Genomic DNA, 26,527 nt, shown 5'->3' on the forward strand with positions numbered 1-26,527 from the left:
AGTCTCAGCCTGGCAGCACATGGGAATCACCTGGAAGATTTTAGTAAGATAAGATGTCGACAATCGTGGAGGAGAAGCGGAGTCTCGGATGGATGTCTGGCCACGTGCTGGGCGCAGGCACCATGTTTTCTGAAAGCTCTTGTGGCAGTCCTAAAATGTGCAATGAACAGCCAGGTTAAGAACCACACACTGTACGTCATTTGGACCAAGCAGGCAGAGGAACGGGTAAAATTTTACAATCATAAATTAGTTTTATAAATTTTGCAAACCTAAAAATGTATTAGCCCACTGATATTTTTTGCCCCATTTTCCCCAAAACCCTGCAATTATCATATAAATATTTTGAGAAAAAACTCACACACCATAAAATTCACCCTTTGAAATGTACTATGAAGTGGTTGTGCAGCGACTGTACATTCACAAAGTCGTATTGCTATTATCTGACTTGAGAACATTTTGAAGACCCAAGAAGAAACCTCACCCTATTAGCAGTCACTTCCCATATTCCCATGGTGACCACTAAATTTCTATCTCTGTGGATTTGCCTATTCTATACGTTTGATAAATGGAACCACATAAAATGTGTTCTTTTGTGACCAACTTCTTTTGCTTGGCAGTGTTTCCAAAGTTCATCTGTCCTGTGGCATGCATCAGTTTTTTTGGTCCTTTTTATGGCTAAATAATACTCCAAAAATACAGTTTTACCTCATTTTGTTTATCCATTGATCAGCTTAAGGAAACTTGGATCATTTCTGCTCTTTGGCTATTATGAATCAAATGCTATGAACATTTGTATAAAAGCTTTTATGTGGATGTAGGTTTTCATTTATCTTGGGTGTTTACCTAGAAGTAGAATTGGTAACTGGACCATTTGGTAATTCTGTTTAACTTTTTGAGAAACTGCAGTTTTCCAATGTGGTTGCACCATTTCATATTCCACCACAACAAATCAGCATCCCAGTTTTTCCCAAGTCTTTGTGAACACTTGTTATTGTCTGTTTTTTATTTTAGTTATAGTCATCTAGTGGGTATGAAGTGATGTCTGTGGTTTTGATTTGTGTTTCTGTAATGATTAATGATGCTGAGCATCTTTTCATGTAGTTAGTGAACATCTGAATATCTATTTGGGGAAATGTTTATTTAAATCCTCTGTGCATTTTAGATTGAGTAACTTGTTATTTGTTATTTTTATTATTGAGCTGTAAGAACTCTTTAGATATTCTGGATACTAGGTTCTTAATACCTGATTTGCATTTCACTTCCTTTTTTCTTTGCAGTACTGGGAATTGAACCCAGGGGTGCTCTACCACTGAGTTATATCCCTGGCCTTTTTTATTTTTTTATTTTGAGACAGGGTCTCACTAAGTTACCCAGGCTGGCCTCAAATTTATCATCTTCCTGTCTCAGCTTCCTGAGCAGCTGGGATTACAGGATGTACCACTATACCCAGCTTCACTTTCTTTCTTTTTCTTTTTTTTTTTTTTTTTTTTTTTGTACCAAGGATTGAACTCAGGGGCACTTAATCACTGATCCACATCTCCAGCCCTTTTTTGTATTTTATTTAGAGACAGGGTCTCGCTGAGTTTCTAAGTGCCTCACTAAGTTGCTGAGGCTGGCTTTGAACTCTCAATCCTCCTGCCTCAGCCTCCCCAGTGGCTGAGATTACAGGCGAGAACCACCCACCATGCCTGGCCTCAGCTTTGCTTTCTTCATAGTGTCCTTTGAAGCACATTTTTAATTTTGATGAGGCAAAAATAAGTAATTCTTTTTTCTTCTTTGACTAATCCAGTGTCACAAGATGTACCTGTTTTCTCCTAAGGGATTTAAAATTTTATTTTATAGTGTTAGCTCTTACGTTGAGGCCAATGACCCATTTTGAGTTCATTTTTGTGTATGATATGAGGTAAGGGTTCAGCTCCCTTCTTTCATATGTGGATTTTGAGTTGTCCCAGCAGCATTTGTTGGAAAGACTATTCTTTCCCTATTGAATTGCCTTGACAATCTTGTTGAAAATTGCAGTCACATATATTTTTGAGTATTTACCTTTGCTCAGCTAGAAGACATTTTTTCATATTCTTTTTTTTAATGTATTTTTATTGTAAACAAATGGGATACATGTTGTTTCTGTTTGTACATGGAGTAACAGCATACCATTTGGGTAATCATACATTTACATAGGGTAATGATGTTTGATTCATTCCCTATTTTTTCCTTCCCTCACACCCTCCCACCTCTCTTTTTCCTTTATACAGTCCCTCCTTCCTCCATTCTTACCCCCTTCCACCCCCCATTATTGCCATTTTTTTCATATTCGTTCACTAGGAATTCTCAGTCCAATTGTCTAGGTCTACATGCCTGTGGGCCAGTACGCAGTACCTCAGTGTACCTGGTTCTTAACAAAGGGTTTTTAAAGTGATCCTGGGCTGGGGAGATAGCTCAGTTGGTAGAGTGCTTGCCTTGCAAGCACCTACTAAGGCCCTGCGTTTGATCCCCAGCACTGCAAAAATAAATAAATAAATAAAAAATAAAGTTGATCCGAGGTCAATCAGTTTAATAAACATAGCATAATTTATTTTTGATCAAGTGATGGTCTGATTCAAAGCGACTCTCTCTGACCAGCCAAGAGGACCAAATTGACCTGAACCGGTTGAGCCTTCCACCATCAGAATGGTGGAAGAAGTCTTTGGAGGACGGCTGTCACCCAAGAGGACCACACCTTTGTCTGTGTTGACCCTCCCCATTTGATACATGGTGAAATCACAACTTGTTCTAAAACCAATCACAGTGAGGTCTAGTCTCTGATGTGCTTTGACTTGGAAAGGATATTTGATCCAATTGTGTCATGTGGGTCTTCTGGAAGGGTTTTCCGTTACCGATGGAGCGGTCCTTCTCGGGTCAATGTTTGTTGCAGTGCTGGCCTGGAATATGGCGGTCATCTTACAGACTTGAGTTAAACAGGACAAAGGAAGACACAGCAGAAATATGGGCAGGACCTGGGTCTATTAGGACATTCTCGATCTCAGTCAATCCATCGTGGCACTTTTCGGCCTTGAGATGGCTTGTTATCTCAGATCACTTATTTCTTCACTAATAAGCAAATTGGGTCAGGGAGTTTGTTACTTATACTCGAATCATTCTGACCAACACAGACCATCCAACTTTTCATGGAAAGTGCCCTTCAGACTGCAGAACTTCAAGAGGGACTAGACCCTGAGCTCAGCGACCCAGGGCCGTGGGTCTCTCATAGGAGCTTCGGAGCTTGGCTGCGATGAAGCCTCCCTGAGGTCTGCAAAGACACTTGCCCCTTTGGCTGCTGCTGATGAAGTACCGTGCACACGTCAAACCCCTTACCGGCTCTGGGCCGCTGGCGTTTTTGGGATGGTCAATTTATCGCCATGCTTTTCTAGGAAGGAAATAGAGTCGGGTATCATCGCGTCTCATGTAGTATGATCCCTTAAGAATGTATGGCTGTGAGGACGTGCTTTTCTGACCTACGTGGAGTGACGAAGTCTCAGCGTTGTTGGACCGGCAGGGAGTGCGACCAGGGTCCTAAGAGGAAGAGGGGCCGCTCCCTCAGAGACCTCCGTCCAGAGCTCCATCCTGCGAGGGGAGGACAGGTCAGTGGTGTGTTGGACCAGCCTGTGTGGCTTGCCAAAGCCGGGGGTGCCTCCCTCCCCACTCCCCCGTGGGTGCGGGAAACGCGGGGCTTCCGACGCAGCCCTCGGGATGCTAGTCAAAGAGGGCTTCCCTCCGGAGAGCTGGCTGTTGAGCCTGACCAGAAACCCTCCAGAACCCCCTGTCGGTCTGTATACCAGGGCACGATGCCTCTCAAACTTCACGGGTGCAAGTTATGTAGGAGCCCGCCAGGCCACCCTGAAGACACCAAGTGCCCCTGCGACGGCAGGAAAAGCCAGTGGCCCCCTGACCCTGAGTCACAGGCCCTCGGCTCCCTTTCCTCCGGGGCAGCCTGTTCATGTTTTCCTTTCAAACAGCATCGATTCCCCCTAATCGCCATGTGTGGGTTTCTTCTTGTGCTTGTAGTTGTCACTTTCTCAGAGGGCAGGGTCACAGTTGAGGCGGGCTGTGCAAAGCGTTCCATCCACGCAAGAGCAAAGCCACGGGTGATGACAAGGCCCTACTGTGGAACTGCTGAGGCCGCCGTCTGAGGCCAGCTGTGGCGCCTGGGGAGCTGAGTCTATTGGAAGCTGCCCGAGGGACTGAGGGGCAGGATCCCCAGACGACAGCTCTGCAGACGGCTCCCCCGCCTCCGCATCTCCCTGCGGCTCTGGTCTGCACATCCAGGTCCCCGCCCGCCTCACGGGCTCTCCTTTCTCCAACTCCTCTTGCCAAGTTCAGATCTGAAAAATGTTGAAAAGTGGGCAAAAGTCATTGCCAACACACGGTCTGTGCCGGAGCCTGAAGCTCCGCATTATGGAATATTTCAGATACAAGGAAGGGAATAAAGAGCCTGCCAAACACGGTTGTCCCTACCCAGCCCAGGACGCAGACACACTGGTAAAGAGCCGCGTGTGCCTCTGACTACTCCCCTCCCTGCAAGAGAGAGACACCTTCCTGAGGTGGGGATTATTAGTCCAACACATATCGTTACATATTTACGGCATATGTCTACACACAAGTTTTAAATATAGTTATTTTTCAGATGTACTTTTGTTTCCATGTATTCTAGCATTTTCTTTTGAGAATAACAAGCTTGAGAATAACAAGTTCAACATATTGAACTGATACTTAAGCCTGTATATCCAGTGCTATCAAACTGCAATAATGATTTTAAAGTGGCAATTATGTCATAATGTGCTGATTTTTTTTTTCATGAAAAAGCACATTCTCGCATTACTAATATTTTCTCCTTATTTGTACATTTCTATTAACTTTCTTTCTGGCATTTTAATATGCAGATGTTTTCATTTTAATTTGGTCAAGTGTATCATCCCTTCCCTTTATGGTTTGTTCTTTTTGTGGCTTATTTAAGAAACATTTTTCTATCCTGAGGTCATGAAGATAATCATCTCTATCTTCCTATAAAGGTTTTAAAGTTTTGCTTTAACACATTTAGGTTTATTATATACCTGAAATGTATTTTTGTCCAGGCTAAAATAAAGTACCCAATTTAATTTTTTTCTATATAGATGATCTAGATTCAATAAATGGTGCTAAAATAGCTAGCTATCCATGCAGCAAAACTGTTTCCTCTTAACAGACCATCTCTCATTTATCAAATTTTCATACATGCATAGATTTGCTTCCGGATTCTCTATTCTGGTCTATTGCTCTATTTGGTTATTCTTCTACCAATTACACTCTGCCTTCATTATTTATGTCTTATATCCCATCAGATATGTCCCACCATCTCATTTTTCTTCATAAATGTTTATGTCTATACTTAACTTTTATTCTCTCTCATGTACACCTAGATTCAGATTGCCAAATTCCATGAAAATCTTACTGGATTTGATTGGGGTCATGCTCAATTTGTAGTTTGATTCAGAGGAATGTTATGGGCTGAATAAGTTCATATGTGGAAGTCATAGTACTCCAAATATCACTGTTTTAGTTGACTTTTTTCATTGCTTGACTGAAAGACCTGACAAGAACACTTTTAGAGGAGAAAAGTTATTTGGCACTCATGGTTTCTGAGGTCTCAGTTCATAGATAACCCAGCCCCATTGCTCTGGGCCCGAGGTGATGCAGACTATCACCTCAGATGGGTGTGGTGGAGGGAAAATAGTTCAGGACACAGACCAGGAAGCAGAGAGAGCTCGGCTCAACAAGGACAAAACATAAGCTCCAAAGGCATGTCCCTAATGACCTACCTCCTCCAGTCATACCCTACTGTCTGTAGTTACCACCTGGTTAATCCATTCAACTGGATTAACACCCTGATTGGGTTAAGGCTCTCACGATCCAATCGTTTACTTCTGCACCTTTCTTGCGTTTGTCTAATGCATAAGCTTTTGGGAGACACCTAATTTCTAAACCAAAACACACTGCATTTGGAGATAGAATTTTTAAATAGGAAATTAAGTTTAACGATGTCACTGGAATGGACTCTAAACCAATGATTGGTGTCTTTAAAAGAATAGGAAATTGAGATGCAGATAAACACACAGGAAAGACCAGGTGAGGATGCAGTCGGTCATCTATAGCCAAGGAGAGAGGCCTATGAGAAACCAGCCCCTGGTGATACCTAGATCTTGAACTTCCAGCCTCCGCATCTGTAGAAAAAGAAACTTCTGCTGTTTAAGCCAGCCGGCCTGAGGTATAGGTTGAGTACCCCTTATCTGAGGTGCCCAGGACCAGGAGCGTTCCAGACTCTGGAGGTTTGGGGATTTGAGAACATTCACATAGACCTCACTGGTTGAGCATCTTTAATCCGAAACTCAAAAATTCAAAATGCTCCAAAATCTGAAAAGTTGAGGGCATCAGGTCAGCACTTAAAAAATTTCAGTCTTTGGAGCATTTCAGATTTCAGATTTGGCGGTCACGATGCTCAAGCTGTGCTTTGTTATGGCAGCCCCTGGGAACTCGTATGGGGACACTGACAGAATCACAACATTGAATTCTTTGTCTACAAGCTTGGGTTCCCCCTCCACTTAGTATCTTCTATCAACAAAAGTTTTATCATTTTCTCCATGGGACTTTCATATATCTTCCTAAAGTGCCTGATATTTTTGTTTTTACTCTTAACAATTCTGATAGTTTCCTATAGATTTTCACAAGTTTCTACGTAAATAATTATAGTATCTGAGTAATAACAGCTTGATTTCCTTCTTTTCTATCTTTATTTTTTGAGGGGGTGGGTACCAGGGATTGAATTCAGGGCACTCAACCACTGAGCCACATCCCAGCCCTATTCATATTTTATTTTGAGACAGGGTCTCACTGAGTCACTTAGCACCTCACTTTTGCTGAGCCTGGCTTTGAACTTGCAATCCTCCAGACTCAGACTCGCGAGCTGATGGGATTACAGTTGTGTGCCACTGCGCCTGGCCCTTCTTTTCTATTTTTAATATTTTTGACAAAATCGAATGGACATACTGAAGACTGGAAGTCCTTGTTTTTATCTTGATCTCCAAGAGTCTACTTCTAAAACTTCAAGGCCATATGTTTTTCTGAAGGAGATTTTCCCACCTGGGATGCTACAGCAGATGCTTAGAAAACCCACCTGTATCACCCCCTCTCTGACCCTTTCTTCCTCCCCTCCCTCCATTACTGTCTGTCTGTTCTGCACCGTGCTGGTAGTTCACACTGAGACCCCGATGGCTGGTCAGATGGCATAGATGCATTGCGGGGAGAAGTCTAGAACCAGGAAATAACTGGTTCATCTCAGTAACATCTCAGACCGCAGTAGCAGTGGAAAACATCCACATCTCCCTTCCCACTCACTCTGTAAATATCACTTTGGCACTGCCACCTGGGTATCCAGATCAGACTAACTTGGATGTGACCAGGAGCCATTCCAAAGGGTGGGGACTTGACCTCTTCCCATACTTTGATCACACTATGCAGGTTTACACCCCAGTTCCACCACGTATTTGTATGGGCTTGGATAAGGTTATTTCCTCCTGCTGTTGCTTAGCCTGTCACATGGGGATCATAGTGTGGCACTTACCCATGAGTGCTGTGTAGAATTAATGGATCATTGAGGTGACTCTCTTGGAACAGTGACTGGCACACAGGAAGCCCTGGAAAACATTAACTAAGTCCAAGGCATGGCCATCTCTGCACTGCCTTCAGTTACTTAGTGGATTTAACTTTTTTTCTTCCTTAAAAAAATCTCAAAATACAACATTCAAATATTCCTCAATCCACCATGTACCCAACCCCGTGGCCCTAGTACAGAACACTGCTCTTGTCTGTGAAAGTTCACACGCCCCTGCCTTCAACAGCCACATTATTACTCTCCTGTCTTCCCCACTCCAAGCCCCTAGTATGCAGAGTCACATACAACCAGCTTCCAGGCTAGCTTTCCACAAAGAATGGAAAGCTGAGCAAGAAGCAAACAAAGCATTCTGGGAAACGTAGTTCTCTGGGGTTTGGCCCCAAAGAATGGGGTAGAGAAGGAATGGCATGACAAGCTGAATCTGAGCTTGCAGTCAATGTTGTTTTATCTCTCAGGATTTTTAAATGGCCTACAACGATGCATACTTCGAGAAAAAAGATGGGAAGAGCAAACCTGTAACTGTGTGAGTCGAGTTCCTTACACATTTCCTCGTTTGATGCTTCTTCCTACGTGGATACCCTAGTCTTTCCCGCACCTTTCCTCCTTCACCTGCTTGCCTTCTACTTATTTCTCGTTTTCACCTGAAACTTTCCTTCACTGAAAGCCCATCCTCTTGGCCCCTGAGGGTCTCCCACCCCCTGTCACTCTTGTAAGTACTGGACATCTGTCTTTCTGACCAAAATGACAGGCTCAGAGGGCAGCCATCACGTCTGCCATATTCACAGAAGCTCCCCAAGCACTTCTGTTCAGCTCCTTCACTCCACTGATGTTAGAGTCAATTAATAATGGCCATAAAGGACGGAAGTCTGGAGACAGGAGGACCAGTCAGGAGGCAGTTATGGTAGTCTGGACAAGAGCCAGAAAGTGAAGAAAGGGAAGAGAATGGAGGAGAGAAAACAGCCATGTGGACTGCAATGGTTTAGATGTTTGATGTTCCTTAAAAGCTCATGTGCAAAACAATGCAAGAAAGTTTAGGGGTGAAATGATCGGGGGCTATGAGAGCCTTAACCTAATCAGTGCATTGATCCGGTTGAATGGATTAACTGGGTGGTAACTGTGAGCAGGGAGGTGTGGCTGGAGGGGGTAGGTTGTTGGGGGTGTGCTCCTGGGGTTTATATATTTTGTCAGTGGCGAGAGGCTCTCTCTTGTTCTCTCTCTCCCTCTTCCTCTCCCTCTTCCTCTCCCTCTCCCTCTCCCTCTCCCTCTCCCTCTCCCTCTCTCCTCTTGGTGGCCATGTCCTGAGCTACTTATCTCCACCATGCTCTCCCACCATGATATGCTGCCTCACCTCAGGCCCTAAGGAATGAAGTTGGCCATCTACCGACTGAAACCCTTGAAACTGTGACCCCAAATAAACTTTTCTTCTCTGAAATTGTTCTTGTCGGGTCTTTTGGTCACAGCAGCAACAAAGCTGACTAAAACAGAGGTGTTGTGGCATAAAGTCTATAGAACCTAGTAACTACTCAGATTTATTCAACGAGAAAAAATTAGAAGTTTGGGGAATATTTTGGATGTAGAACTAATTCTTCCTGATGGATCAGATGTAGGAATAATAGAAAGGGAGATATCAAGGAGGCCTGGAGAGTTTTGTCTTGGGCATCTGGATGTACGATGATAAGACTATGTATGTGGGGGGGTTAGGGTGGAGCTCCAATTTTGGATGAGAAATAAGGAGTGGGGAGAGTGCACTGTGAATCCCAGTTTCTGATGTATAGGTCACTCTCTGAAGCTGGAAATAGATAAGATAGACCAAGCTCGAGGGAACAAATGGACTGTTCTGGGCATGTTCGGTTTGAAGTGTCCACTGAGATGTCCAAGATATCAGTGAAATTAGAAACATCTAGAATTCAGGAGATATTCCTGGATGCAGGGAGTGGGCTGGACATAGTGGTGGTGGGTGAAATGGTCAGAGTGAACGAGAACGTGTGAAATGAGAAGGGCAAAAAAGAGACCCATATCAGACCCCTCGGGAGACTGTTGGTTTGGAAGAAGAAGTACCCTAAAAGGAGTTTGAGAAGAAATGTAGAAGGATTTCTAAGGTTATCAGGAAATTATATGAAAAAGGAAAGCCATTTGGATCAAAGCAATAGTTCAAAGAATGATTAGAACTTTGGAGTGGTATGCAGGAGCCAGATTTTGGAAGCCCCTGAATGTCAGTCAAAATAAAATGGCCTACTTATCTAGACCCTCCATGACAGTAGTAATGATAAATATAGACATGCTGGCCTTTGTGGGCTGAGACTCCTGTCTCAGTAGGACAATAGAGAAACAGTATGGGTCCAGGGTCCGAAATCTAAGATTTGGAGGTAGGAAGTAGAGAGTGATCGTTTAAGAATATAACTCTCATCCAAAAATGTGTCATCCAAACCAAATTACCACTAATTGAATAAGATGGAGAGAAAACCCAGAATTTCAAGGGCTGTCATTATGTTTCCTTGGTTCTTCTAACCAGCCCCTTGGCAATGACAAAGAACAAAAGAATTCTCCAAGAATCCTGCTGGTCTAGCCAAGTCCAAAACCAAATGCAGCTTATCCAACAGCCCCTGTGACCAGCCTCTGTCACAGAGACTCGGCGCCACATGGACTGTGGGGCTTTTAGTTTATGTTCCAGAAGAAGCCATCAGACAAAAGCAGAAGAATGTCTGCCCACCTTTCCATCACAGTGTTCTGCAAGAAGAAAATGGCCTGAGGCAAGGGCAAAGTCGACATCATGACTCAACCTTGGCAGACTTACCTTCTGCCATGCCATGGTGGTTTGGGGGAGCAGTTTTAAAGCTAAACTTCAAAAATAATTACAAGGAAGGATCTGGTTAAGCATAAGGCAGAGGGAGACAGATGGGTGGGTCTTTGCGGAAGGCACTGGGGTCCAGGGCAAGTATGTGAGCCTGCACGTGGGGAAGGCACTTCAGCAGGCGCTGTGGGGGATGGCATGTGATTGGGAGTGTGTCGCCGCAGGATGCACCTCTCTGCAGACGGGTAGGCGAACAATGATTAGGACTGGTGGAAAGATGGCTGGTAACTGGCAGTGTGTTTACCAGCATCTGCGTGAGACCGCGCTTGGCATAAACACTTTGCAGACACACATGTGTGGTTGCTTTAAAAAAATTCTGAAGTTCCAGCCACTGAAGGAAGTCAGAAGCTGCAGAGACACATCTGAAGTATGAGCTGGAAACTCTTCGACCAGAACTTTGACTAACCCTCCCTTTAGCCCCCAAGTTGCACTTTGTGCTGGATTCTTCTTCTCAGTGAAAGGTGAGTCATGGGCAGAGAAGACCTCTGCAGAGGAAAGGGACCACCTCCAGGCGATGCAAAAGCCAGAGCCTGAGTAGCTGATCCCCAAAGTACAAGAAGCCTGTGACGGGGCCTCTAGCCTTCCTCATGATGCACCATGTTGGAGAAGTCAGGTCCTTTCTTTCTCCTGGCTTGGTGCTGAGACCCAGTGTAATCAGTGGAATAGAAGAGGCAAGGCACTAGAGAGATGGTCAGGGTGAACGGGATCATGAAGGGGTCGACGGAGCCCGGCAGTGGAGGCCAGGCAGTCTGGGGATGAGGAAGAAAGACCAGGTGAGTGTGCACCCTTTGGTCTTGCCGTCTGAAAACAGAGCCCGTGGCACTGCCACTCACTGGTGCACTGCCACAGTGACAACCCACGACTACGCCCGCGTGTCTGGACCTTCTCAGAAGCAGCACAGATCGCCAAGATTTATCTGTCCAAATTAAACCGCCAACAAGGACCGGGGTCAGTCTTTGATGATTCTTCCCAGCATTAAATGCAGTATCAATTAGAGCCCGACCTGCAAGGTACAATAGAGGGCTAGCAGGAAACTAAATGAAGGCCTCTGTGGGGGCCACAGACGCCACACGGACAAATGAATTCAGCAGCGAGGACTCCACGCCACATGCAGCCTGTCCTTGCAATCTGCATGACATCAGCTTTTCCAATGGAGTCAGCGTTCCCCTTCATTCCTGAAAACGCTTCTCCTCCTCTAGAAGCAGAACTGGGTGCTCACCGAGCACATGAGGCTGAGGATTTATACAGAATCACAGATCACACAGAGTGGGAGACACCACTGTCTGAGGTCGAAGCCCAAGGCCAGTCTTTATATATGTGAGAAGACAAGTCTGATCACCATGACTGTGAGATTATACCACATACAAGCTAAAGTCTATGTATTCTTTTCATAAACATTTATTTAGTATATACTATGTGCTAAGGATCATTCTGAGCTGAGAAATAGAACTGAACAAAACAAACCCAGTGTCATCAACATCGCCATCCTCCTCCTCTTCATATCATCCCTGCCCTTGTGGAGTTTCCATTTCTAGAGGGAAAAACAGGCTAGCATTCCCGGTAAGAGAAGGGAGCTAATATCAAGGAAGGATTGCTCTGTAGTTCTAGGAAAGGAGTAGACGAATTAATGGTAGCTTGTTTTCTCCCTGCATCCGTTAAGGCACATACACACAGGCTGCTCAGTACTGTATGGGACACTAGTGAACGATGAGCAGACATGACCCTACAGCTTACAATTTAGGTGGTTACCTCTGTGTCCTTTCCCTTTCCTCTCCTCCTCGTGTATAACAGAAGTGCCAAGAGATCTAGTTCACATGAACTACAGCCACAGGGGAGAAAGCAAAACTACAAATAGAAGCCAGAAGGGGGAGTTTCAGTGAATAGAACTCAATCTCGTAACTTAATTAGTCCATCAGAAGGGATGGACAAAGGCTGAATGCCTTCTTCGTGCCCGAGTCCAGCGTGGTGCACCGTGAGAAAGAGCAACGCCGTCTGTCCTGCCCTCCGGGACAAGACAGAAAGCGATTAGTGGAAACACGAGATTATATTAGCATAGAGCAGAGGATGAAAATACACTAGAAATACAATTTTAATTTCCTTTTCTAGAATCAGGGCAAAATGCAAATGCACCTGGTTGGACTGACAACTGATAACTCAGCAGAAGACCAGGCTTCTCCAGGAACGCTGTTTCTTCCCCCCAGGTAAGTTCATCTGGAGATGGGCAAGGGTATAACTTGAGGATATGTGGGGTGTGTTTTTAGATGAGGCCCTGGGAGAAAGGTGATGAGAGGGTGACCGAAGGGGAAGGGACCACGTTGTCCCTTGCTCCTTCCCAGGCCCCAGCACAGCTGTGGACATAACAACGTGGAACACCTTTCTACTGCTCTGGGGCTGCTGGGTGGCCTGCAGGATCACGTGTGCCGCGTGTCTTCTCCAGGAAAAGGGACATCTGCCTTGTGCTGGCACCAGCAGGACCCATCTGTGACTCTGCAGAAGCTTCCTACCCTTGGGTCCCATTAACTTAAAGCTCTTTGGTAGTTTTGTCCCCATGACTAGTAAAAGTGATGCACTTAAGCTAAATGACTCACATTTTGCCTTTCATTAGATGGGTTTAGAATTTAGAAAAATCAAGAAGAGAAGGAAGAGAAACAGCAAGGAAAAATGATGTGGAAGAATGGAAAAGCTGCTTTTCTATCAATTGTTTATTTCCCCAAATGAAAAGCCATTAAGCACATTGCAAAAGGAAAAGGGTGTGACCTCATCTCTGAAACCACAAAAGACATTTTGTCTCGGCGTGGGCCACAGCAGTTGGAGGAGAGTTTCGGGAAGAACACTGAGTCAGGTTGGAAACCTCCTGGGGAAGACTGCCCTAGGAGGAGAGAGGGGTCCACCCCTGTCTGGAGAGGTGGAAGACAGGAAGGGAGCCCTGGGGTACCTGTCTCTCCAGGTGGCAGGCAGGGGCTCTCTGCGCATTCCAGGGGACCTCAGAGTGAGCCATCTGCTTGGCTTTCAGCCAGCTCATGAATATGCATGAGGTCTGCTAGGTACTGGTTCTATGTGGGAGAGGGTTCGTGATCCTAGGAACACAGGCTGCGTCTCAGCTTCGTTCGCTGGACATTGTTTCTTACCAGAGAGACAAGCACAGACATCACGGCTGTGTTTCAGAGGGGTGCCTGAAAGCCTCCCACCGCTATGCTCCTCCTGAGGATACTTTTGTTCTCTCTTCTCTGGCAGAGACATAACATCTAGCTTATCCCCATCAACACTGGACGTGGTATTGCAATGCCTGGGAAAAGAGACGCAAGGGCATTTTCTTCTGAATACTAGGCCATGAGGAAGGATTTGGCCAAATTTTACTGTTACATCATATGCATATATGAATGTGTGATAAACAAAGCCCACCATTATGTATCATTATAATGCACCAATAAAAACATATGGAAAAAATAAAGTGCAATACCAGCAGTCATGACCACGGAGGCTGGACTCAAGGGTAAAAGCAATGAGGAGAGACTTCCACCCCTGTCTTGTCCCTTCCCACTGAGGTTGGCAATGTCTGATGAGAACATGGTCACAGGTAAGAGTTTGACTCATTCCAAAGCAAGAGATATTTATGATCACCTTCTATATATCAGACACTCTGCTAGGAACTTGAAAACAACATGCTTCCTTAAGGAGCTTTCAAATAAATTGGGAGAAATAACACAAATGCAATGTTAAAACGGTTGTATGTGAAGCTGTCAGTCCTTGCTCCCGGACGTTGATTTGCCTCTCTGAGAAATTCTAATAGACATGTGCTTACTTTGTATAGTCTTTAAAAATGCAGAATAGCCAATTCTTGTGCACACAGAATTATGAGTCACTCCTAAGGGAGCTAATTAGGAAAAGAGGAACAGGGACTTGAGAATTGAAGAAGAGGTAAAGCAGCTGGTGTAAGTCAAGGTCCTTGAGCTAAAGTCTTGGTAAAATAGATTTGTGTGGTGGATTAAATAATATCCCCTTGAAATTCATGTTTGCTCACAACCTCAGAGTACAACTTTATTTCAAAATAGTCTTTTCAGATGTCATTAAGGTAAAGACTGAGGTGAGATTACACTGAATCAGAATGGATCCTAAATCCAAATGAGAGTATTCTAATCAGAGGCAGAAGAAACTCTGAATCGCACAGAGAGAAGAGGACCAGGGGAGGCTAGATACCGAGAGTCATCAGTGGCTGCAAGTGGAGGAGGCAAGGGAGGCTTCTCCCCGGGAGCCTTTGAAGGAGCATGTCCCTGATGATATCTTGATTTGGGGCATCTGGCTTCTAGGACTGGGAGAGGATATATGTCTGTTGTCTCCAACTACCAAGTTTGTGGCAATTTTTTATGGCAGCTATAGGAAGCTAATACAATAAGAAAAATTAAACAGATTCCTAAAACAGAGAATTAGCCTGAGAGGAAAGAAGATACTAACATTAAAAAGATGAAACAATAGTATTTGCTTCTTCTCACAAACACCTGGGCCCTTACTGAGGTTATAAGCCCTGGGAGCTGGATAGAAGGGTTCAAAACTACCTCCTGAGCTATGCCTCATTGGTCAAATCAGATTATTCTAAAAATCATTTATTTCTATCTCACGCAGAGATAGATGTCACTTATGTGACATCTCTGAATCATGGCAGAATTACAAAGATGTAATCAGGGCTGGGGGTGTAGCTCAGTGGTAGAGCCTCAGGTGTGGTCCCCATCATGGGTGAGGGTGGCTAGAGGGGGGAATAATGTAGCTGGAAGCCATGAGGGCCAATCTAGCAACCTTGTGGGCTGGACGTGCCGCATGCTGTGTCCACGGGTCCTACAGGCCAAACTATGCAATGGACAATCAAAAATCCCAAGTCCTCACATCACGAAGACACTGACTATGTAGATGGAAAAGAAACTTAGAAAAACCTGTGCCTGCATATTATCTGCAACCATTCGCAGCAAACATACAAGCGTCTCCTTGAAACTGCTGGGAGGAAAATCCAACACATTTTTTAAAAGTCAGGGGTGGTAAGTAGAAATTGAGTATCAGCTCTGCTTTTACTAATAGAATGTGCAAAATGTCAATTGCATTGTCTTTACTTAGACATCATGAAATGTTTTTCACAATTGGCCTTACTCAGAACCTTCCTTTACCACAAAGATCTCAAGTCCTCCAAGTGCACATTTCTTTTCTTCTTACCGGACCCCCAGAAGTGTTTCTATCCTGGTGAAAAGGTATTTTCAGGCCCCTACACTGGGGCAGACTAGCTAAAAACCTTTACATGGAACTGTGTTCACCATGACATTCTGTACCACTAACTCCCAACCTCGTCTCCTGCTCCTCACCTCCTTGGGTGGCCAAAACTGATGTGTGCCTGGTATTCAATTAAGCATTTGATGAACTAAACTGAACTGAGTGGAAAGGTTTAAAAAAAAAAAGGTGGAAGAAAGCCTCTGAGAGGAAGAATCCTTAAAGGGAAACTTGAAACGGGAAAATCCAGTGTGGCCAGAGGCATTCAGGGGGACTGATGGGAAATGTTGTGGCAGGGATCAATTGGGATCATGAACATTGCATTAAGGGATTGGAACCTTATTTTTCATCCATCTATCTATCTATCTATCTATCTATTTATTGGTCATGGGGAGCTACCAAAAGTGAGTAGTCACAGTGTTTTAGAACATTCACCCTGGTGGTCCAAAGGGTGGGTGCTGTTGTAGGGGAGATGATGGGTCAAGTTAAAAGGGAGGTGGGGGCGCAAAAAGAGCCCTTAGGAATCCAGCTAGTTCTAGCACAGACAAGACTTGGGCAGGGTCTGAACAACTAGGGAAACAGGAATAAGAATGGAGAAAATTAAAGACACAGTTCACAGTAGAATCGCCAAGATGGGGACAATCTGTTGCGTGGTTTATTTTTCTCTTAGCCTTAGTTCCCCCTACCACCCCAAAGGGAGAATCCTAAGTAAAGATTTATGTGCATGTGATTTACACGGGCTGTGACCTGGTCTAGTAGTGAGGGATCAGGGCAGTGGAAGAACAAGGAACGAAAAAGAAATGTGAGGATGCCTCTCCTACCAGCTAGCCACTGCTGCGGGCAGCAGGTGCCCCATTCCCTCAGAGCGGCTCAGGAGCGCTGTGAAGTGCGCCACTCACGGGCTTCCAGTCCCATCAGCGTGTCCCTTGGTGTCACCTCCCCCACTCTTGGGAGCTGTGCATGCTTGAGTGCAGAGCAGGCCCGGGCTCCTTAGAGTCAAGTCAACACCAGAGAAGCCAAGTGAGAGGGGCCTGAAAACCCAAGGCATCTCTCACTGCAACTGCACTAAGCCAGGGCAGTCTGCTGGGAACTAGAGGCCAGGGGGTAGCTAGAGCAGGAGGAGGCGCTGAGAGGGTCTGCAGAGGCGTTCAGGAAAGGAGAGGAAAGGAGCCAAAGGGGGCCGAGACTCAGCCATGCCATTAATCAAAACCTGGTGGCGCTTGTAGGAAATGGCGGGAAGGCAAGGCCCTCTGTGGCCCACCCTTCCCTTCCTCCTCCCTCAGTCACTTAGCTCCTCTTGCCTCCTTCAGACACACCCGCACATTACCACCTCTCAGCCCTTAGGCCTCCTGTTCCTTCTGCAACTTGGAATGTTCTTCCTCCAGATGCCTCCTAGCTCATTCCCTGTCCAGAGGTCTCTGTTCAAATGCTACCTCATCCGAAGTCCTCTGATCAGTTATATTCTGGGACCTCCTGCCATACTTCTCCATCTCTCTTCCCTGCTTTACTCCACTTGATACATATTCCCTTGTGAATTAGCTCTTCCCTATCCTCCACTGTTGTAGAAGTGCCACGAGGACAGGGACTCTGTTTTGCACGCTGCTGTTTCTCCCGCTCTTCGAACAGTACCTGGCATACAGCAAGAACTCTCAATAACTACTCCTTGAAAAGACAGATGCTCACCAGCTCAGGCAGAGCTGAAGGTGTTCTGGCCACTGGGATGCAGCTCTGTGGTGCAGCACTCAGTAGATGCCTGTGGCCCTGGGTTCCATCCCTGGCACTGCAAAAAAAAAAAAAAAAAAAAAAAAAAGTGCTTTGGTTGGTTCCTGGATGAAAATGCCCACTAGAGACATAGGTGAGGCACAGTGTGGGAATGCGGGTGTGTAATGACTGTGACCAGGGCTGGCTCCATGAACATGTCACCTGTGTGTCCCAGGACCAGACATTCAAAAGAACCCCATGCTTGGTTCACCTTGCAGTCATCTCTTGAAATTTCTAATTTTTTTTAAAATCAGGGTCTTGCTAAGTTACCTAGGCTGGTATCTCACTCCAGATCCTTTTGCTTCAGCCTCCCAAGTGGGTGGGATAACAGGTGAGCACCACCTGGCTCACTAGCTTGAAATTCTTATCCTTGAACTTGTGTCTTGGGAATGGAAACTGATTGGACCATGGAGCAAGCTCAAGAGCAGAGGGGATGTGTGTGCCCATCTGCCTCCTGGGATGCCCACCAACACAGAATCCTGGCAGTCCCGCCACATGTGGGATACTGAGCAGCCTGGGGCAAGGGCAGTGCCCAGAGACCACCAGACCTCGATTCCTACACAGAAAGAAGATAACAGCTTTCTGGAGGTGAGGGGGACAGACCCTTTTCCTTTCAGTCCTCCTTACTCATCAGTGAGCTGAAGGGAGAATATGTTGGTGGAATGTGCGCATTTCAAGAAGTGAAACAGAACTGGGGTGCAGCTCAGTGGTAGAGGGCTTGCCTAGTAAGCAGGAAGCCCTGGGTTTCATTCCCAGTGCTGCAAAGGAAAAAGAAGAAAAAGGAAAAAGAAAAAGAAAAAGAAAAGAAAAGAAAAATAAATGAAATAAAAGCCATTGAGTTTTTCCACTATTCTGGTAAGAATGAGATGCGTAGGCATGCACACACTATAAAACATGAATTGTGTGATTTCATTGATTCTGCATGCAAGTTAAATGCTCTTAATTTGCATTGGGAACTGGCATTATACAATGCAGAGATGAGTGGTAAAATTTATGCTAACAGTTTAAAAATTAAATTTAGTATTTTTTCTTTACTAAGAACAATGTTAAACAGCAAATAAAAAACGTATGACAAGTTGAGAGTCTGGGAGAAAAAAGGAAAAGCTTCGTATTTACTTCCTATAACAGCACTTTTCCCTGCTGCTTTTTGAGCAAGGGGCCCTGCATTTGCATTTTGTACTGGGTCCTATAAACTGCATCCCCTGTCTTGCCTGGGACCCCTAGGCCATCTCAGGCCTTACTGACCAAGGGCAGTGCCATCAGCTCATTTAGAGCACAGCTGTGTGTCTGTGTGTGTGCTTCCGATTTGCATCAGGCAAACTGATGGGACACTGAAAGGTGGGCGAGCGTAGGACGTCAGATGTAGTACTACTGCCATCCTGTGTCTGATCCAATGCACAGCACACAGCTCAGGAGGAGGCTCACAGGCAAGGGCCCTGAGGCTGCTTCCAGAAGCACTGAGCCCACCCATACTCCGCAGCCAACTGGAGAGCCAATAGGATTATTATTTTGCTGGTGGTGTTCAAATGCAGGCAGATGTGCAATGAGACCCGAGGTTTCACCCCTACCCACATACACCATTTCAGAGGCGTGTGTGTGGCGTCCTTTTGCCTGTCTTCTCTCCCTCCAGGTTCTTTCCGTTCATTCCCGCCTCCTTCCTCTGTGTGGTTGCTCTGATTGTCCCAGAAGGCTGGTTCTTTAAGTGAAGCCACACCCAGCTCTCCTCTGGAAGGCCCAGCAGCCACAGCGCCTCTTGGAGAACATCTCTGCGAAGGAGCACTGTCAGGGCAGACCCGGAGGGTGTTCGACTCCCAGGATGCTGGGACTCCTGGAGGGCCAGACTCTCAGGACAAGAGTGCGCCAAGTATGCTCTTACTTTGCGACTCTGGGGGCCGCAGCCAAGTGAGGGCTGTTATTTACCAGTTGCAGATAAGGAAGGGAAATAATTAATTCATCCTCCCAGAACACAGATGAGTCAAGGAAATGATTGATCCTATACTAGGTACAGGTTACGGACGAAAGGGACCCAATCAATTTGGTGGTAGACATGGAGAAGCCGGAGAAATGGAAACAGAAAAGGGGTGTGAACGTGATACTGACCGTGGATGAAGAGATATCCCTGGACTCTTACTTTCCTGCTGCTTTGGTCACAATTCTGACTGCCTCGTCCCCAAGGAAAAGCAGGGCATATTGATGGGGACAGGAATGACCCTTTCCTTCACCCTTAAAAGTTTTTACTTTTAAAATATTTTGGGTAAAATAATAGAGGCACAAAAAGACAAGAACTAGTTAATATTTATAAATCAAATTCAACATGTGTAGTCATAAGTGATACATGCAAACTAAGAAAATTGGAAAAATTTAGATCATAAAAAACCAGTAATCTGCTCACACATCTTTATTCTTACTGTATTGTGTATACATTTCCAACCATACTTTTTACCATATATCTAATCTATACCTATATCTATATCTGTATCTATATATTAACATTTGAAACCCATTAGATTTGTTGTTGTTATTGTTACCAGGGATTGAACCCAGGGTTGCTTATCACTGAGCCACATCTCAGCCCTTTTTATTTTTTATTTGGAGACAGGATCTCACAACGTTGCTTAGGGCCTTGCTAAGTTGCTGAGGCTGGCCTCAAACTTGTGATCCTCCTGCCTCCTGAGTCACTGGGATTATAGGTATGCACCACCACATGCAGCTAAAACCCATAAGATTTCCCCACATAGAATCATGACATGTCCTTCCTCCCTCCCTTCCTTCCTTATCATTTTCTTCCCCTTTCCTTCCTTCTCTCCCCCACCCCCTTGTATTAAACCCTGGGACTCAAAAATACTAGGCAAGTGTTTTACCAGTAAGCTGTATCCACATTTTTTTTTTTTTTTCTTTTTTTGGTACTGAGGATCGAATCCAGGGATCCAGGGGGCTTTACCACTGAGCCACATCCATAACCCTTTTTATTTTTTGAGACAGGGCCTCACTAAGTTGCTGAGGCTGGTCTCAAACTTGGGATCCTGTTGTCTCAGTTTTCCAAGTCCCTGGGGTTACAGGTGTACACCACTATGCCTGGCATCCACCCACAACTTTTTAAAACAAATTTATTTTGAGGCAAGTTCTGGCTCTGTTGTCCAGGCTGGCCATGAATTTGGAATCCTCTTGCGTTAGCCTCCCAAGGAGTTGGGATTACAGGCATGCTACCATGCAGGGTAAATTTCTTAATTCTTCTAACTCTCCCACATACTGTTGGACTTTTAAGCTATTCAATTTGCTTTTGTTCTAAATAATCTTCCATGGTGAGTGTCCTTATAAATAAGGTCAGAGTTTCTCAGTGTTTCCTTGGAATAGATTCCTCAAAGTGGCATAACTGGGTCAGTAGGTATAAACCTTGAAAAAATTCTTGCTAAATCACTTTGTGGACAAGTTATGCTTGTTTTTTTCCACCAGGAAGATGTGGAATTACCCATTTCCCCACACCTATGACAACACTGATTTATTTTAAATCTTTGCTAATTTGCTAACTTAAATCAATCTCACTGTATAAATTTGCATTATCTTGGAAACACCAGGTTGAATAAGTTTAATATTAGACATTCTAAGAATTGTCTAGTACGATTTAAAAGTTTAAAATATACATCCAACTATATTTTCTTTTTTTTTTAAGTATTTGTTAGTATTTAATTCTTTACCTACATTTTATTTTGATGTATGGTAAGAAGTGAAGATAAAATTCTAAGTTTTTCCAATCTTTACCCAGTTCTTCCATTACCACTTGTTCAATGATTTTTGTGATTTATTTAATATATAATCAAAGTCTAGTCAGGCATGGTGGTGCATATCTGCAATTCCAGTGACACAGGAAGGAGGAGGCAGGAGGATCATAGGTTAGAAGCCAGCCTCAGCAACTCAGCGAGGCCCTAAGCAACTTAATGAGACCCTATCTCAAAATACAAAAAATTTAAAAGGGGGCTAGTAGTTCAGTGGCAAAGTGACTATGGGTTCAATCCCTAGTATAAATAAATAAATATTATATACATACAAAAATTCTAAAAAGAATAACCAAAACAAAGTAAAAACAGAAAAATAAATAAGAAACAAACAAAAATATATACAAATTCTAACTATGTTGGGGTTTCTTTTTGACCTATCTGTTCTAGTTCATTTACCTATTTGTTGATTTTCTTACCAGTACCACACTAACTCAATTAGCTCAATTCTATGGCTTCACAATATATGGCATATTAATATTCAGTAAAGCAAGATTATTTTTTATTTTTATTTTTAAAAACTTCGTAGCTACCTACATCCTTCCCATCCTACCTATTTATTTATTTACACACACACACACACACACACACACACACATATATTTTGTTAACAAAAATTACACTGGGATACTGATTGAAATGGCATAGTTCTATACATCAATCAGTGACTATGTAAATAAACACAGCTTTCCATGACAACAGTCAGGACTTATCCTTGAACTACCACTTCTAAGGACAACATAGAATAAGGATAAGAGCATGAACTGTGGCCCAGAAAAAGCTCTGTGGACTTACCTAACCTCTCTGTGCTCCAATTTTATCCTTTATATATCATTCCTATTGTTTTATTAGACAGAATCACTATGACAACTAGAAATTCACGATCACATTTCAAAATTTTTCATGCTGTCCACCCAAAAAAATGCTTTTTAAGAAAGAATATAAGAGGGGGTTTTCAAGATGGCGGACTAGAGGGCGGCTGCATTTCATGTTGCTCCAAGACTCAGGATTTAAAAGAGGAGATATTGAGAGACTTGGGACCAACTCAAAGCCGCCGGTGGGTCTCTCCCGTTGGGGAGGCGTCCCAGATGGGGCGGTAGTCCCGGAAGGCAGGGAACTTTGTGAAGTAGAGCTGCCCGGCGAAACACCCCTCCCCCGCTGGAGCAGTGAACTCGGACAACTGGGAGCATCAGAGAGGAGGCCGCTCAGCACAGCGCTGGGACTCGGAGCAACCACTGGGGCTCCGGGCGGCTGCCCAGAGGAGGAGCGGCGAGGACAGCTGTTTGGACTCAGAGCGACCACTCGTGAACACCGGGGCCTGCTTGGAGGAGGAGGAGGAGGAGGAGCGTGGCCGCTTGGATTCAGAGTGACTATACCAGAGCTACAGGCGGTTGGCGGAGGAGGAGCTGCGCAGCGAGCTGTTGGACTCAGAGAGACCACTTCTGAACACCGGGGCCTGCCCAGAGGAGGAGGAGGAGGAGCGCGGTGGGTCGCTTGGACTCGCAGTGACTGCGTTGGAGCTCCAGGCGGCTCCTCAGAGGAGGAGGCGAGTGGTGAGTTGTTTGGACTCAAAGCGACAGCTCCTGAACACCGGGGGGCTGCCTGGAGGAGGAGCGCGGTGGGTTGCTTGGTCTCAAGTGGCCGCACCAGAGCTCCAGGCAGCTACCCGGAGGAGGCGTGCAGCAAGTCATGTGGATTCAGAGCGACTCAGAGCGACCGCTCCTGAACACCCGGGGGGCTACCTGGAGGAGGAGGAGGAACAGGGCGGATCACTTGGACTTGGAGTGACTTCCCAGGGCTACGGGCTGTTGGTGGGAGGAGGAGGCGCGCAGTGAGTTGCTTGGTCCCCTAGTGACTGCTCCGGAACACCGGGCAGCTGTCTGGAGGAAGAGGCGTGCGGCGGGTCTCTGGGACTCGGAGCAATCGTAAGGGGCTCCAGGTGGCTGCTCAGAGGAGGGGCCGCATAGCCAGGCGATTAGGTGCAGAGCAGGGTGCCAGGACCTAGGAGGCTTCTTGGTGGAAGAGCCACACAGAGACACGCTTAGGGGCGGAGCGAAGGTTCCAGGACTGTGGGCAGATTCTCTGAGGAGGGGCAGCCTAAGGAGATTCATCTGCTAAGGGTGAGGCTCCCAGGCCCAGGAGGTAGGGCCGGGCCCCTGGGAACTTTGCAGAGGAAGGCAGCCCAGCCCAGGTGGTAGCTGTAAATTGAGGGGAACTTCTAGGAGGGAACTGACCAACGAGACCTCCCCACCGGGTGAGTCTTCCCTGCTGGGTGAGGTTTCCCCACAAGGATGGTAAAACCAGAGACTCAGGCCCAAACAGGCCTTGCCTCAGCCCGCAGGCTAGGTCCCCTTTGGATGACCATTGGTCAACAAGTGGAGGCACCTCTGCCCACTAGCAGGGAATATAACCCACCTGAAGGCCACCACCCCTAGAGAGGCAGCTTCCTTGTGGAGCACCGCACTATCAACTTCCTCCAAGACTTCAGCCTACTGAAGGCTAAGAGAGGATATATAGAAATCTTCAGGGACATTGTAAGTCAGTGGAGGAAATCTGCAATATCTCAGCGGTCCACTGATACCTGAACAATATGAGAAAACAAGGAAAGAAAATGCCGCAAACAAATCTAGATGTTTCATCAATAAAACCCAATGACAGCATGGCAGAAGAAATGACAGAAAAGGAGTTCAGAATGTACATAATTAAAATGATCAGAGAAGCAAACGATGAGATGAAAGAGCAAATGCATACACTGAATGATGAGATGAAAGAGCAAATGCAGGCATTGAATGATTGCACCAATCAACAGTTAAAAGAGCAAATACAGGAAGAAAAGATCATTTCAATAAAGAGTTAGAGATATTGAAAAAAAACAAACAGAATTCCTTGACATGAAGGAAACAATAAACCAAATTAAGAACTCCATAGAAAGCATATCCAATAGGATAGAACACCTGGAAGACAGAACCTCAGACATTGAAGACAAAATATTTAACCTTGAAAACAAAGTTGAACAAACAGAGAAGATGGTAAGAAATCATGAACAGAATCTACAAGAACTATGGGATATCATGAAAAGGCCAAATTTAAGAATTATTGGGATTGAGGAAGGCTTAGAGAAACAAACCAAAGGAATGAACAATCTATTCAATGAAATAATAACAGAAAATTTCCCAAATCTGAAGAATGAAATGGAAAATCAAGTTCAAGAGGCTTATAGGACTCCAAATACACAAAATTACAACAGACCCACACCAAGGCACATTATAATGAAAATACCTAACATACAAAATAAAGACAGAATTTTAAAGGCTGTGAGAGAAAAGAACCAAATTACATTCAGGGGGAAACCAATACGCATATCAGCAGATTTTCAATCCAGACCCTAAAAGCTAGAAGGGCCTGGAACAACATTTTTCTAGCCCTGAAAGAAAATGGATGCCAACAAAGAATCTCATACCCAGCAAAACTTACCTTCAAATTTGACGATGAAATAAAATCCTTCCATGATAAACAAAAGCTAAAAGAATTTACAAAAAGAAAGCCAGCACTACAGAACATTCTCAGCAAAATATTCCATGAGGAAGAGATGAAAAACAAAGAAGCAAATCAGCAAAGGGAGGAATTATCCTAAATGAATTGTCAAATAAAGGAGGAACCAAGTCGTGTCAAATAAATAAATAAATAAAATTTTAAAAAATGAACCAAATGACCGGGAAACCAAATCATATCTCAATAATAACCCTGAATATTAATGGCCTGAATTCATCAATCAAAAGACATAGACTGGCAGATTGGATTAAAAAGAAAGATCCAACAATATGTTGCCTACAAGAGACTCACCTCATAGAAAAAGATACCCATAGACTAAAGGTGAAAGGATGGGGAAAAACATACCATGCACATGGACTCAGCAAAAAAGCTGGAGTATCCATCCTCATTTCCGATAATGTGGACTTCAAGCCAAAGTTAGTCAGAAGGGATAAAGAAGGACATTTCATACTGCTTAAGAGAAGCATAAATCAGCAAGACATAACAATCATAAACATCTATGCCCCAAACAGTGCAAATCCATGTATGTCAAACAAATCCTTCTCAATCTCAGAAACCAAATAGACCATAACACAATAATACTAGGTGATTTTAACACGCCTCTCTCACCACTGGACAGATCTTCCAAACAAAAATTGAACAAAGAAACCATAGATCTCAATAACACAATCAATAATTTAGACTTAACGGACATTTATAGAATATACCATCCAACCAAGAGCGAATACACTTTCTTCTCAGCAGCACATGGATCCTTCTCTAAAATAGACCATATATTATGCCACAAAGCTAATGTTAGCAAATACAAGAAGATAGAGACACTACCTTGTATTCTATCAGATCATAATGGATTGAAGTTAGAAATAAATGAAAGAATAAAAAACAGAAACTATTCCAACATCTGGAGATTAAACAATATGCTATTATATGATGAATGGATAACAGAAGATATTAGGAAGGAAATTAAAAAATTCTTAGAGGTAAATGAGAACAAAGAAACATCATATCAAAATCTCTGGGACACTATGAAAGCAGTACTTAGAGGGAAATTTATTTCATGGAGCGCATTTAATAAAAGAAGTAAAACTCAACAAATAAACGACCTAACACTACAGCTCAAAGCCCTAGAGAAAGAAGAACAGACCAGCACCAAAAGTAGTAGAAGACAGGAAATAGTTAAACTCAGAGCTGAAATCAATGAAATTGAAACAAAAGAAACAATACAAAAAATTGACAAAATAAATAGTTGGTTCTTCGAAAAAATAAACAAAATTGATAAACCTTTAGCGACACTAACAAAGAGAAGACAAGAGAAAACCCAAATCACTAAAATTCGGAATGAACAAGGAAATATCACAACAGACAGGATTGAAATACAAAACATAATTAGAAGCTATTTTGAAAATCTATACTCCAACAAAATAGAAAATTTCGAAGACATCAACAGGTTTCTAGAGACATATGAATTGCCTAAACTGAACGAGGAGGACATACAAAATTTAAATAGACCAATTTCAAGTACTGAAATAGAAGAGGTCATCAAAAGTCTACCAACAAAGAAAAGTCCGGGACCAGATGGGTTCTCAGCCAAGTTCTACAAAACCTTTAAAGAAGAGCTCATTCCAATACTTCTCAAAGTATTCCATAAAATAGAAGAGG

General features: G+C 44.2%; 1 long non-coding RNA gene across 3 annotated transcripts in view; it reads right to left on the bottom strand.

Annotated features, from left to right (window-relative positions):
• The window catches only part of LOC306641781, a 53,888-nt gene that overhangs the window by 21,686 nt on the left and 5,675 nt on the right, over window positions 1-26,527 (bottom strand). Inside the window, exons 2-3 of one of the 3 annotated variants that reach the window (XR_013758278.1) lie at window positions 17,466-17,562; window positions 13,776-13,818 (exon numbers count right to left, since the gene is read on the bottom strand). This is a non-coding gene — a long non-coding RNA (uncharacterized lncRNA). Of the gene's footprint in view, window positions 1-4,087; window positions 4,359-13,775; window positions 13,819-17,411; window positions 17,563-26,527 lie in introns of those variants that run through there. The other 2 variants (XR_013758279.1, XR_013758280.1) reach the window with 2 other exon arrangements.

The sequence above is a fragment of the Sciurus vulgaris genome, assembly GCF_902686455.1.
Source record: "Sciurus vulgaris genome assembly, chromosome: 12".
In the NCBI taxonomy this organism is placed as follows: domain Eukaryota; kingdom Metazoa; phylum Chordata; class Mammalia; order Rodentia; family Sciuridae; genus Sciurus; species Sciurus vulgaris.